The 11,521-nt window shown below is 36.8% G+C and overlaps 1 long non-coding RNA gene across 1 annotated transcript; it reads right to left on the bottom strand.

The window, feature by feature from the left end:
• Window positions 1-401: 401 nt before the first annotated feature.
• On the bottom strand, window positions 402-1,147 carry LOC309491298. The gene is made up of 3 exons (XR_014203001.1): window positions 821-1,147; window positions 700-778; window positions 402-636 (listed from the first exon to the last, which is right to left on the bottom strand). It is a non-coding gene; the product is annotated as an uncharacterized lncRNA (long non-coding RNA).
• Window positions 1,148-11,521: the final 10,374 nt, after the last annotated feature.

Below are 11,521 nucleotides of genomic sequence, written 5' to 3'. Positions count from 1 at the left end.
GCGGCCTCTGCCTGTCTCCTCGCTGATCTGTGTGTTAATTATACATCTCAGCGTGATGAGGACCGGGGCTTGGTGCAGCTGTAATGAAGGCAAGGATATAGCAGCACCTTTATATGGATGGTGTGCGAGTGAGAGATATAGTGATGATGTGTTATACATTAATCTAACGTGTGACAAATTGCAAGTCATGAAGGTGGGAAGAAAGTGTGAAACATGCCAACAAGTCACTGTTCGATGTCAACACAGTACAGTTCATTCTGTGTGTACTAGGGGTGGAAATCACAGAAGTCACGGTTCGGTTCATACCTCGATTCAGACATCACGGTTCGGTACGAGTTCGGTACAATGGAGGGAAAAGCAAAATAAAAATGCAGAAGGCTTGTGCATGTCTCAGGCCACCAAAGGAAAATAAATTACCTAAGCCATGTATTTTTTAAATAAGTTTTATTAATAAAGTAAAGGCATAGAATACCGGTTTATTTGTAGTGCACTGACAATAGTTTTATATAAAATTTGTTTATTAATTAAATTAATAAAAAGACAAAAAGACCTTGAGATATGTTTGGTTATTGTACCTGAATGAATTGAAAATTAATTTGCTACATTTCAGATTAATATATTCTATCGCGCCCGCGCCTAACACACACACACACACACACAATATACAAATATACAATATACACACGCACACACACACACATGCACACAAATATAATTAAACACTTTGCGACTTTTCGATCGCGCCCGCGCCTCTCTCCCTCTCTCTCTCTTGCTCTTTCTCTACTTCTCTCTCTCTCTCTCTCTCTCTCTCTCTCTCTACCTCTCTCTCTCTCTCACACACACACACGCACACAAATATAATTAAACACTTTGCGACTTTTCGATCGCGCCCGCGCCTCTCTCTCTCTCTCTCTCTCTCTCTCTCTCTCTCACACACACACACACACACACACACACACACACACACACAACATATTCTAGCATTGCAATCTTAACATCGCAGCCTGCTTCAGAGCTAAAGCTGGGCTACAGATTGGGTGTCCCTAAAGAACCCACGTATCTAACAGTAGTTCCGCATTACATTAATTAATTTGCACGCAAGTTTTATTTATTTTTATACCGTGTATTCTGCGTGTAAATTTATGCACCGAACCGTGACGCCAACACACACATTTCATGCCTTATATATAAGGCAGTATATGTAGGTACATATAAAGATATAAAGTTATTAAAAGTACAAAAATAGTACGATACTGGTTTGCAAAAAGGTAAATTAAAACGAAAAAATGGATATGAGATAAAAACCTGTTCAATAGTGAATGATAAAACATGTTCGATAGTAAATATAAAGAGAACCATCTCAATGGAAAAATATCAGTTTTTAGATTTTTATGTCTGTCCAAACAAAATAAATAACAAATAGCCTATGTAAATCTGCTATACAAAATTGACAGTCTTTCATGTCCAGAGAAATCAGATCATCCAGTGCTGCTCAAAAGTTTACACACCCCTTGCAGAATCTGTGAATAATTTTAACAAAATAAGAGGGATCATACAAAATGCATGTTATTTTTTATTTAGTACTGTCCTGAATAAGATATTTCACATAGAAGATGTTTACATATAGTCCACAAGACAAAAAAATAGCTGAATTTATAAAAATACCCCGTACAAAAGTTTACATACACTTGATTCTTAATACTGTGTCGTTACCTGGATGATCCACGACTGCTTTTTTGTTTTGTGATGGTTGATCTTGAGTTAAACTGCCCAATGTTCTTCAGGTCCTGAAAATTCTTCAGTTTTCCAGCATATTTGCATATTTGAATCCTTTCCAGCAGTGACTGTATGATTTTGAGATCCATCTTTTCACACTGAGGACAATTGATGGACTCAAATACAACTAAAAGGTTCAAACATTCACTGATGCTCCAGAAGGAAACACAATGCATTAAGAGCCGGGGGGTGAAAACTTTTGAACAGGATGAAGATTTTTCTTATTTTGTTAAAATATATAAAAAGAATTATTTAGTACTGCCCTTCGAAAGCAACAGAAGATACTTACATGTTTCCCGGAAGACAAATTAAGTACAATTTACCTTGATCTTAAAATTAAAAAAGTTTTCATATACATGTGTGTGTATATATATTGATTACAGGCTATTATCATATTTTACCCAACAAAATATGTCAACTTTCCCCTTTGGTCTTTAAGGATAGCCTTGGCTCATGTTTGAAACTGTGGCCTGTACAATAGCAGATTGGTTTGTTTAATTCAGTTGCGAGGCACAGATTGCTTTCTGCTTGGCTCACATTCAAACAGAATGTACAATGGTGCTTCCCTGATTGCAGGTTGTTTGGTTTAATAAGTTAAACCCTCTGAGTCCTGACCTGGTGAGAGACAGATTAAAATCACATTCAGTCAGCTGTAAACGGAAGGTCTTGATAAGGTTATGTCTCGTGTGGTGTGCTGTGAAAGGTTATTATCTTCGAGAGTATTACCGGATGTCCTAAATAGCCTACATCTGTTGAGTCTCTGATACATCACTTCTTAACCCTCTGGTGTTCTTCTGTGATTTTTTACCAAAAAAATATTAAGATACTTGCTATGTGAACACAAAAGAAAAATCATGGATATGATTCATAAAGGTTAAATGTATTGTTCGTGGTCAAAAAGGTGCACATTTGAAAGGAGGCGTATTTCATCTAGTGGAAACGTTTGGTACTGCGCCCAAACAAAATCTTACTGAAAGCAATTTTTTTTTATATAAAGCTTGTTTAGATTTATGGATTTGACTTTCTTTGCAGTTTAAGAGTAAAACGTGTTTTTGAAAATATATATTTCATATAAAATTGAAAATAGTATTTTTGTGCATTTTTCATAACAATAAATGCAAAATTCTGTCACTTTTTTTAAAGTTAACTTTTTTAAACTTTTTTCACTTAAGCAATAATTTGCCAAGTGTTGTCTTTATAAAGAATCAAACTTAAGTCTGTGCTCAAAGCATTCAAGGTCTACGTAAGTTGGAAATTTAACTTTCAGGTCTATGCTCAAAAAGTGAATAAATGGATTATAAATACAGCGTAAATATAATTTAGTACCATAAAATCCCCTTAAAATACAAATTATTAAATAAAAAAACATTAACAAACTAAAATATAATTTCATTGAAATAAATAAAAATGGAAAATTCTGTCATTTTTGACCGATGCGTGAACTGTACCAGAGGGTTAAAGGAACAGTTGAGAACCCTGTCATTATAATATTCACCCTTATGTCATTCAGTGAGAAGTCTAAAGAGATGCAAATGTATATGAGATTTCAGAGTTTCCATAGAAGGGAATATTTTCTGTGAAAACCAGCTTCATAAAGCTTTCGTACGACTTGTATAATAGAACACAGATTGTATGAACTACTTTTATGAAACTTTAATGGTGTTTTTTGTCCCTTTTGGAGCTTGACAGCTCTGGTCATTTTGAACTGTCAAATGATTCTTTACAAATTCTCTTTTCTTTTCCACAGAAAATGAACAGCATACGAGTTTGGGACGACATGATGTGGTGAGCCAATGAGATTTTTCCAGAACCAACCAAAAAAAAAAAAAAAATCACATATTGGAATAATTTAAGAACAATTTACACAGAAACAAATGTTCTGCTCATAAATGAAGCCCATCTTCTTTGCCTTTGGCTGCTTAAATGTTCATCCCGTTTTCCTCTTGATCTTAAGAAATACCTATCAGTGATATAAGAGAATTATATGTGAGCGTAATTGAACAGATCTTTAATTTCGCAGCTTGTAAAAGCTTTGGCAGTGAGATGGACACAAACTCTGTTCTCAATCTGCTTGACTCAGCTTGTGATTCAGAAACGTGATTCACCTTCACAGATTCATACATATCCTCATATATTGGTTCCTTGCCATACAAGTGATTGCTGAAAGCATCTCAGAGAGAGAGAGAGAGCGAGAGAAATATCTCTTAAAGGTTACAGGTGCACAAGATTGCTTTTTTATCTTTTCAATTGTCGGCTGTTTCTTTCTCCCGTTCACCTGGGACTGGGGGCGTCCCCCTAAGGCGCGATACTGAATTCAATACATTCACAAAATACATTTTCATATTCCATCACACTGTGCTGATCATGACATCCATTTCCATGCAGAGTGCTTTCACCTCTTCAAACCTCCCGACGGCCTGGAGCCGAGATGTGCGAACCCCTGGTGGCAAACACTCGACAGCTCCAGCTTTACTGCGGTCTAAAAGATATGAAAATGTAAGTAACAGACAAAGAAAGGAAACATTATATATTTGAGTACAACTGTTACAAATACAGTTTTTGGGGGTTTTAGGAGTTTTCTGTATGTTGTAAGATGGGCATATGTTTGCATATACTTAGGTGGCATGTGCATGTATAGGAATGTTAAGGGGATACTAAACCGATTAGCTTTGTATCAGTAGAAACCCGATAGTATTTTGGAATGACCATGCTTCCCTCCCTCATGTCCCCCTGAGACGAGAGATTTCTGTATTGTGTGTCTGGAAAAAAAACTCAGATGACGCAAAAATCGTCATTTAGCTCATCAGAGGCTCTTTTGTCCAGAGGCGAGAGACTACAGCCAATAGGAGGAGCTCGTTCCGCATGTCTTCAACCCGCCCATAGGGGGATCTCACGATAAAACGCTGTCTTTTCAGTTTCCAGTCGACTAGTAGCCTAGCTGTATCATTTCTCCCGATACTGCCCTCTGTAACCGGGGGGCGTGGCTTGGGAGTGTCCTCGTACGGCAGCGAAGCAAGTGCATTCTGGGAGTTGTAGTCTTTCATCCACATGAGCCAAAAATACATTTTCTGGCTTTCCTCAGTCTAGAAGACACCAACTTCTAAAATAATTTCACATTTCTACTACATAAATGACCCACTTTAAATACACATTCATCTTTCCAGCGGTGAAATACCCCTTTAAGTTTATTTGTGTATGCATGTGTACATATGTAGGTGTAAATATGCATATATATTTTGTTTGCATAAGGAAAATACGGAGGATCTTTGGATTCAATTTCTGTTTAGTTTATCTGTACTCTATATATTTCTCCAATAAAATAAATAAATACAGACAGAGATATTCTAGAATGGAAGTAAAAAATATTGGCAGATACATCTGAGAACAACCATGATAAATATACCTGAGTTTTCACTTCAACAAAAGAAATATAATGGGATAGCCTGGCATCTCTCTTTTTCACTGCAGTTTTAAAGAGAAAATACTCAGCAATGGTGTTGACTTATGAGTTTACAAATGGTTTGTCTTAAAGCATATTAAAAACACTACATAAACATATAAACAACATCAAAAACTTGATTTTCACCACAGGGAGAATTTAACAAAATGATGTTAAACAAACAAACAAACAAACAAACTAGGAAATACAGCGCTGGAGCACACCAGGAAAACAAAAACTAAAGCATCTACAGAGAAACATCAACTGACACTGAACAGGGGAAACACAGGGGTATAAATACACAAGATAACAAGGAGAGGGTGAAGCTAATGAATCACTAAGACAACTAATGAGGGTAGCTATGGCAACCATAGATATCATATAATAAAGGCTAGATGTCTCGTGCGCGCTGCTGGTCAATGGAGGTCGACCTCCACACGTGGCGGCCATCTTGCCACAGGGAGCTCGCTCACTCATAACATTGTGTTTTAATGGTGCATGTACTTTTTAAATAACCATAACTTGCTCAATTTTCTACCGATTTTCAAACGGTTTGGTTTGTTATAAACGTCAGAGATGTAGTTATGACACTGCATACATATGAATAATTATAACCATGGAATTCCATATGAAGGAATTATAGCAACGTTAATAACGTTTGTAAGAAACCAAACCGTTTGTAAATCCGTCAAGATTTCAGCGAGATAAGAGGATTTGTGTTCGTGCTGATCACTCACCTTACTTCAGGTACCACAGAGCTCGCCAGAACGCTTCCCTGTGGCAAGATGGCCGCCGGTGATGTCGTTCGAGACTCCGCCTTAAGACATCTAGCCTTATATGGATATCTATGATGGCAACAAACAGAGTGGCATTGGGCACTAAACAAGGAAGTAAACACAGAAACAATGGGGAACAGAACACACTTTAAATCAAGAGTCCATAAACATAAAACCAAGACAAGGGAACACAGACCGGATTAGACTTAAAAAAATAAATAATGTAAACTAGAGTAAAGTTTGTAAACAACATAAATAATAAAATAAAACGACAGACGATAGATAAAATAAATATGCTACAATTTTCTGATTTTGACATTATTAATGACAGGTTCTCTTCCGGTTGGAAATGATGGATAGAAAGGAAATAGAATAGAATTGAATGAAAATAGTTTCCAGATTTTAAGAAAGAGTCCTTTGCAAAGGGGATCATCATATCAATATGAGATAGGATCATCAGTCATAACAAAAAACAACCGGAAATATTCTAGAAGCGTAGAAACAAAAACAGATTGCGGGTAAAAAATAACTTTAAAATCGCTTCAGATGCTTACAACATTTTTTCATCCAAAACAAACCTTCTAAAATGTCCAGCAACTATTGTTTATGTATGTGGAAGTGTGACGTTAGTGTCACAATAACAAAGTATGACGGCACGCAATCGATGTCTCCCACTCCCCTCTACATAACTGCGGCCGTGCTTGGAAACTCACAGAGTGATTTACTGCAAACTCTGGATATAAACAAGGACTATCATGACAGCAAACTGGGCAAGAATCTCTGTTATTTATCAAGAGCATGTGGAAGCTGAGCTGCAGAGGGCCAGAGCTGATCTATCTGAGGTGTAATTATTCTCAAATCTGTTCTAGCATTGTGTGAAACATCCACAGCCTAACGACATAATTACTCCATTATGGCTCATTTGAAGGATGACCTCTTAAAAAATGCTGTATAATGATGAAATTAGTGGTCCAAATTTGATTTGAACTTGTTTTCCGTCTCGGTGATGGACAGATTTCAAATGGTAATGTATTTAAAGGAATAGTCCACCCAAAAAATAAGCATTTCTGTTATCATATACATTGACATTGATTTTCACTTCACTTTATAGTTCATACTACAGTATGTCTGTCAAGCCCTAGGAAGTAGTATCATCATACAAGTAGGACATGTTGAATGTAAAAGAGCTGCATGACAATTTTGATAACTTTTTATGGAACTATTCCTTTAAAAAAAATGTACTAATGCAGATTTGTATTTTTTCTTAGAGGTTGTTTAGGCATCTAATACAAACTCATCACTCATTTAACCAGTATTTAAACATGAAAACACGTCTTTCCAAGGAGCACAGAAGCTCACGACTGATCTCTTTCAGAATAAACTACCTTGACAACTGTACAACACAATCAACTAATTCCACATCGTTTCCGACGTCAGCGAAGTGTTCATAATTCAGCGTATGTGGAGTCAGTTGCAGAGGCAGATGGATTAGTGTTGCATCTTTAACAGCCAATTCTTTATGATCAAACACTGTTTAATCTGATCTCTTTGAATCTTCATCATGAATTAATCAATATGCTCCCTCCGTTTGTGTCGTTTTAATTATGCAGGGGTATTCTTCACCCCCTCAGGCGCTCATGCACCAAATTATACCCTCCCTGGGAACAAAAAGCACAATCAAACAAAGTCTAAAATAAACTCGTCTGCAGCTGCTGAGGGGACTCGTGTTTCATGATTGTCTGCTGGATGTTACTCACAATATGGTGTAAATTGCAAAAGTTATTGCAGGGTGATTCATAGTTATTCATATGTTGAGTATACACATTTTTTGTAATGGTAGACATAAATCAAAATTAGGAATATCATGCTAACATGCAAAATAATGTGCATTAATCCAGTCCAATTTCTATAATCCAGTGCATTTTATTTGACCTCCGATGAATGAACTGATAATGCCAGTGATTATTATTAACATCTCTTTTTTAATCATTATTTGATCAGACTGCTACATTTAGAATAAAAAAAATAAAATAAAAAAATAAATTAAATTAAATTAAAAGTTAATAAAAAAAAATCATAAAAATATTATATAAATGAATAAATAAAAATATATAGTAACTAAAATATTTTTTTTCCTAAGATGATAACTGGATGCTACTCACATATGCTACATGATATCATATGCATCAGGGTTTATTCAAACGTGTAAAATTGATTTTTGCTAGAACCACACTTTGCACACAAATACCTATGAATAATAATGTGATCCGGTTGGTTATAGACAGCATGCGTGATTGTTTTTGCACATACCTTATGTGCAAAATGGCCGTCATAATTATTTTGAAATGACTAAAGTGGATTGAAAACAGCATTTGCAGTATTTGAAATGCATTTGAATTTACACGAGGAGATGAGCATGCATGTGTGCTTACTAGTCCAGATCTCTGTGATGACTGTCAACCTTCACACTTTCTCCCCGTGGAAATGAAAAGAAATTTAAAAGTCAGTTTTTGAATTCAGCAGCAGGTCACATGTCTCACCACCAGCACCTTTCAACATTTCTCTGTCATTTCAAGAGCCGTTTATAGCCCGTTTGGACCAAATTTCATATTCTCTCCCCTTTTATTGTCCACTTGACACCTCAGAAACGTTTCGACCCGCGCAGGGCAAATTTACCCTCTGTGTGCCGTTCTGCAGACATAATGGACTTCAGGCTGACTGGCACAGGTCATGAAAAGTAATGAAAATGTCTACTTGGCCCACCATTAGGAGCTTTTCAGAGAATCTCAGTGAATATGGAGCGAGCTCACCAAATGATGAGGGCATTTACTGGTCTTAACACTTTAAACGCCATTCTGAATGAGCTCCATTAGATTCATATTCAATGAAGGTTAATGGTTAATTATGGCTATTAAACGTTTTTCTGCCTGTAGAGCGACTAATTGTCTTTTTGATGTGACTTACTGCTTTTCACCAACATGCTATTTAGCTGTTAGATCAAGGTCTTAATGTAAAGAGGATGTTAAGATGTGCAGTGCAGAGATGGACAGTTTTATAATGCACACACATAGGACATTTAAAAACCACTGGCACTAATGTATTATGGTAGGCTAGTATTATGGACTATCTTAAAAGGAATCTGTACGGGGAAAAAAATCTAATTGAAGAAAATGCGTTTTCCTTGTTTTTTTTCTTAAATAAATGACTAATTTTCAGAACTCCTCAGTCCAAAAAGAGCTTTGATACTAAGAAAGCAAATGTGTCTCATTATGATGTCTGATGTCACAATCATGAAACCACCCAACAACAAAAACTTTCTCGGTCACTAATGCAGTGTTTACTAATGTTGCAAAAATGACAGAAAAATTGTCAACAAAGTAAAATATTAAAGGTCCCATTGCATGAAAATTTCACTTTATGAAGTTTTTTAACCTTAATATGTGTTCCCCTAGCCTGCCTATGGTCCCCCAGTGGCTAGACGTTTTGATGGGTGTAAACCCTGGGTATTTTTGAGAAAATGAAAGCTCAGACGGGCGAATCTAGAAATCTTCCCCTTATGTCGTCATAAGGGGAAAGGTTACCTCCCCTTTCTCTTCTTTGCCCGCAAAGAGAATTTGGCCCGCCCATGAGAAAATGAGCTGCACGAGCGCGATATTGGTTTTTCCTCGAGAGACATCATGGCTTGCAAACGAGCGAAGCATGGCAGTTGCTCAGTGTTTGGATGTACAAATTAACACAAAAGTATTTTTTTAGTTCCTTCATCCGAGCCTCTGAAGAACCAGTGGGTTATGTGAATTTCTGATGTGTAATTGTTCAAGTTCAGACAGATAATCTTTCTCTCAAAGTCGTTCAATACTGTTTATGCATCAGTAAATCAAGCCAGTGACTAAACGATCAACTTCACGTCGTTTCTCTTACTAGGATGAAAATAATCTTACTTAAACTGTGATTAATATATATACAGAAAGCGATCAAATAACAATCCCTTTCCAATCGCCCTAGCTGTCAATCACACAGCGTGAGTTTATCTGGACACTTGCCAAAACTCGTTATGATATCAATGACGCTGTTACGCTGCACAACAAAACTCTTACTGTACTTACCTCATGTTTGCATTGGTGAAATCATTAGTGAGAGTGCAGAAACTGCTTTGCAATGATAAGATCTTCATTCACGTGATAAACAGGCTCTCATCTGCTCAATGCTCATCACTGCAATTTTTAATGTGATGGGAATAGATCTAAATACTTAAAAAACTTCTCACGATTTGTTAATCCCAATAGCTGTAATAGTAAAAACGTATAATAGCTGTAATAGTAAAAGTTTTTGAGAGAGTTCCACATGTAATGCTAGATATTTCATATGCAAGCATGTGGGCCAATCACAGCAGTGGGCGTTTACACTGAAGTCTCACAGCAGCCAATCACAGCAGTGGGTGTTTACACTGAAGTCTCACAGCAGACACGCCCCTTCAAACAGAGCGTTCAAATCAGAGGCTAAAAACCTTTTATTTCTAAATTATAACAACTTTTGATCTAAAAAACACACTAACATTATAAGGGCACCCCAGGAAACATTCTAAAATAATAAAATAATCCATGCAATGGGACCTTTAAGAAATAATTTTTCAATTAAATCATAATATTTTTACCCAAATTGTTTCATTTGTAATTGAATTTCTTATTAAATTGTTAAATTAGAAAAGAATGAAAATCAAAAGCATTTTTATTTATAGTATGACCCCTTTAATGTCTTCTAGTTATTTGATGTCCAACTATGTCAGTGAACCAAAAGTTTCATATCCAGAGCCTCACGTCATGTTTCTTATTAAATAAGTTGCCCAGGATAAGCTATGAAAGCAATCCATAGACCTCAAACCTCAAACCTCAAACCTCGTGGGCAAGAATTCTCCATCACTTTTAGTCTCGAGCACATCTGTCTGTCTCAGATCAAACGTGTGTGTGTAGTTTGTGTCGGCGGCACCGAGAGGATCAATAGCGCAGGCGGGATGGAACCTGAAAGAGATTAGACCCATAAAGGACTGATGGGAGAAACATTAAGGGAAATTTGTGTTTGCCTAGTGAAGACACACACACCTTTAATCTTCCCTGTGAGAACAGAGGAATGAGTCAGCACAAAGATGTTAGACATGATGTCCGCCAAAAGCTCTCTTCTCCTCTGAGCCTTGTATTGTGGAGACCTGTAAAACAAGACCTGTCAGAGCCAAAGGTGTGAGTGATGAGAAGCTTTCCTCTTTCGTCAGGAGGTCGGGTCACGAGATATTACTAGTGCTCATACCTTTAGGGTTAGAGAGATATGAACAAACCTCTAACCCTAAATCTTCAACTTTGGCGAGTATCTCATCTAGTGATCAGATGGGTGAAAAAACAAACACATTTTGGGCCCTATCTTACACCCGGCGCAATGCAGTTTCATTCTAGTTTGCTAGTTTCAGCCCAACGCAGTTTTCATTTTCACGTCCTGAACCACGTTGTTTAAGTATGCATTTGCGCCCATGTGTGTGCCCATG

This window comes from Leuciscus leuciscus (assembly GCF_965113295.1).
Source record: "Leuciscus leuciscus genome assembly, chromosome: 25".
Taxonomy (NCBI): Eukaryota; Metazoa; Chordata; class Actinopteri; order Cypriniformes; family Leuciscidae; genus Leuciscus; species Leuciscus leuciscus.
The sequence above is the reverse complement of the archived record's forward strand: the minus strand, read 5'-3'. Positions and strand labels throughout refer to the sequence as shown.